Consider the following 3,970-nt stretch of genomic DNA (forward strand, 5'->3'; position numbering starts at 1 on the left):
CTTTCCAGATGTGTGATTCCTTTTAACTGCTAATTTTTGTTGTGTTTTTGAGGGATTAACCCGTAGCAAGTTGTGTCCTTCTGATAAGGTACTCTCTCAGCTTGTAAGCATGTAAAGCCGCGCTCTCCGTGACTGTTAATTTATAAACTTTGCTTTTTGAATTAGCTGTAACTTTAACATTGATATTTAATTTTTACAGTATTGTTATCTTATCGTGCGATCCATATGTTTTTAGTATAAATTGTTAGCTATCCCGTAGCAACATACGGGCACGCTACCTAGTAAGGATAGAAAAGAAAGAAATTATATATGTAGAAAGATGGCAAAATATAATCTTTTTTTCTGATCGTCTAGTACTAATAATCTGTCGCAAAACCTCGCCCCAATTAATTCAAAAACAAGAAGATTAAATGGAGGCAGATGATCAGCCTGTTCGTTTCGGCTGAAATGATCGTGAATTATTACTGCTAGACTGATTTGATGTGAGCTATTCTAACTTATAATCCACGATCGTTCTAAAAGTCAATAGCAAGATACTAATAAATGGATTAATCGACGCATCACACGCGCTTAGACCTGGCCGCCACCTCCACGGCTGTCACCATCGTGCTCCCCGTCCGACACACTGATGTGCGGGCCCGCTCCGACCCGGCCCTCCTCTGCTGCTCCTTTCCCTCCGTCGCCGCCGTACCAGCAGCGCCACTGTCATTGCAGCTGTTGCCGCTGCTGCCGCTGCCGCGGTTCTCCCTAACCACGGCATCGGTGTCACCGCTGATGCTGGCACTAGGGATGTCGTCGCTGGTCATGAGGCCCTCCTCCAGTTTCTCCAGCTCGCTGTCGTTGCTGCAGCTCTCGCTGATTGGCACGTAGCCGTTGTTCTTCTTGCACCCGGCAGCGCTGTTGCTAGTGGCGATCACAGTGGTTATAACACTAGCCGATGCCGAGGAGGTGGTGGTGCTGGTGTTGCACTCGCTGTGGTTGTTGTTGCTGGTGCTGCTGGCTTTGGTCAGCTCCTTGGCGCGTCCGACCTCGACGTCCCAGTCGGTGGCGGCCACCGCGCGCGCCATCCAGACGGCGCACGCTGCCTGCGCCGCCAGGAGGCCGAGCCACAGGCCGGCGAAGCCCAGGCGGGCGCCGAATGCCAGCGCCACGCCCACCGGCATGCCCACCAGGTAGAAGGACGCGAGGTTGATGCGCGCGCCGCTGGCCGGGCGGGCGCTGCCGCGGAGCACGCCGCAGCCGGCCGTCTGCGGGCAGTTGCCGAGCTCGCAGAGGCCCGCGATGGGGAGCGCCACGGCCGTGAGGCGGAGGATGTCCGCGTCCGACGTGAACATGTGGCCCCAGTGGGAGCGCACGGACACCATGAAGGCCGCGGCCGCCAGGCCCACGCCCACGCCGATGGAGAGGGCGGCGCCCGCGGCGCGGCGCGCCCCCGCGGGGCGGCCCGCGCCCAGCTGTTGGCTGACGCGCGTGGACGCGCCCTGGCCCAGCGACGATGGGAACACGTAGACGAGCGACGTGGCCTGGATGAGGATGCCCATGGACGCCACGGTGGCGCGCGGGTTGGCCAGGAGGCCCGACAGCACGATCATGAGCTCGTACCACCACCACTCCAGGCACACCGCTGTGGCGGTGGGCACCGCCAGGCGGAGCAGCTCCGGCCAGCCGCGGAGGCAGTCCAGGGTGGGTCCCACCCACGAGTCCCTGTGCGCGCCCGAGATGGCGAGGAAGCAGAGGAGCGCCAGGAGCAGGTTGAGGTCGGTGAGCGCCACGGCGAGCGCCACCCCGGCGACGCCCATTTGGAGGCGCACCACGAGGAGGTAGTTGATGGGCCAGTGCAGCAGCAGGGAGAAGAGGGAGCACGCCGTGATGGGCAACGTCAGGTTCTGCGACCGGAGGTAGACGCGCAGCGGGTGCAGCACGGCCAGCACCGCGAGGTCGGCCGACGCGTACGCGGCGAACGTCTGCGCCGCGTCCGCCACGCCCTCGTCCTGCCCCAGCAGCTTGAGCACGCACCCCGTGGAGGTGACCCACAGCGCGGAGATGGGCAGCGCCACGGCGAGGAGCAGCAGCACGGTGCGGTGCAGCGCCAGCGCCAGCAGCTTGCCGCGGCGCGCGCCGAAGGCCTGGCCGCAGATGGGCTCCATGCCGAGCGCCAGCCCCGAGAGCACGGAGTAGCCGGTGATGTTGGCGAAGCCCAGCGCCAGGGAGCCGCCGGCCAGCGCCAGCTCGCCCAGGCGGCCCAGGAAGAGCATGGAAATGAGAGCCCGGGAGTACATGACCAGGCCCGTGACCGCCATCGGCACCGACATCCTGCCGATCGCCCGAGCCTCGCCGGCCACCTGCAGCAGGTGCCATCATCCAGCACAACATGTAAGAGCTCAGCTAGCTAGCACAGGTACGGGACGAGTTGCTATTTTCCAACAGCTCGCGCTTTCCTTTTCTTTCCAGTTACTATTACCGCAACATGGCAGTACCAGCTAAGCTAGTAAACTAGTAGTAGCAGTAGACATTAAACAACACAAACAGCAGCTAGCTAGGTGCTGACCACTGGCGCACTGTATCCGCGCCTGTGCGTGTGCGTGTGCGTGCCACTCACTAACCGGCCTAGCTATCTTCATTCGCAGCAGCTTAGGCTTAGCCGCAGGGAATGAAGAATGTGCACGGCCACACGTGTACGGCGGCGGCGGCGCGGGTATACCTTGGAGAGCTGCAGGGCATGGCCGCTGCCTTCGTCGCCGTCGACGGGGTGGAGGAGCTGGTGCGCGGCGGCCTTGAAAGAGCCGAGCGGCGGCCCCGGCGCCGGCATGGAGGCGTCGGTCCCGGCGGCGTTGCACATGGTCGACGGCGGCAGCAGCGATCGATCGATCGGTCGATCTCGGGGGCTGGAAAGTGCCTGCGCGTACTCCGGCCGATCCCGCCGCGCGTGTGCGTCTCTCTCCCACTCCCACTGCCACTGTCGAAGAAGATATAAGCACGCAGGGATAGGGAGGCGCTGTCCTCCGGTGATTGGTGCCCGGCGCGAGGTACAAGTACGTTTTAACTAACTTGCTCGCGAGCCTTTTAGTAACCTCTCTCTCTCCGCTGGGTTGGTGCTCTCGGCCTTTTGGTCTCCTCCATAGGAGGTGAGGCGGTCAGTGGAGTGCGATCAGTATTCAGGAGTCGTGCCGGTTGGTTTGTGTTAGGGTCCCCTGGCGTCCGGGAGAACCGCCTAATATAATATTCTTTTAAGGGTACTTATTTTTTTATTAGACACTAAGTATTCAAGAGAGTGTACTAAATCGTGCCGTTCCATCGAGCACACACCAAGAGGAGAACTCGAAAATCTACAATTTTCTTTTAGGATCATAAATGAGAGAATAAGGCTTACAACATATTTAGACATTTCTTACGTCACATAATTACCGTAACAGAATATTACCTCAAATGATTATAACAACGGTATATAATAATGTTATCAGAGTTTTCAACGAAAATGTATATAATAACAAGTTTAAGTGCTAACATGAGGAACATTTATATACATGGAATGATAACATACTGTAAGTCTTTCCCTTTGCAAAAACATGTTGTGACAATTTGAATAAACTCTACGTCAGCAACGGAAGAAAATCCTCGCTGAGCCCATTAGAAGGTTTTCACACACAAAAGTCGTCTATGTATCCTCCGGTCACCTGCAACAAGGGGAATAAAACCATGAGTACTCGATTGTACTCAGCAAGACTTACCCAACATGAGGAAAATAAAAAGACTTCAAGGATATTATCGGTGCGAAAAATGACCACAAGTAAATATTTGTAGTTTTGTCGTGCATTGTGATTGGATATGGCCTAGCACTCAATGACACATGATTTATACTAGTCTAGGCAATCTGTCCTACGTTTAGTTTCAGTTGGTTGGTGACTTTATTCCTGAACCCATGTGTTCGAAGTTTGTTGTGAGGTTACAAACGAGTAGGAATAAGAAGGGG

General features: G+C 56.6%; 1 pseudogene; it reads right to left on the reverse strand.

Annotated features, from left to right (window-relative positions):
* Positions 1-334: 334 nt before the first annotated feature.
* On the reverse strand, positions 335-2,970 carry LOC136540350 (protein DETOXIFICATION 48-like; annotated as a pseudogene).
* Between the last annotated feature and the right edge of the window lie 1,000 nt (positions 2,971-3,970).

The sequence above is a fragment of the Miscanthus floridulus genome, chromosome 2 (assembly GCF_019320115.1).
Source record: "Miscanthus floridulus cultivar M001 chromosome 2, ASM1932011v1, whole genome shotgun sequence".
Lineage (NCBI taxonomy): Eukaryota > Viridiplantae > Streptophyta > Magnoliopsida > Poales > Poaceae > Miscanthus > Miscanthus floridulus.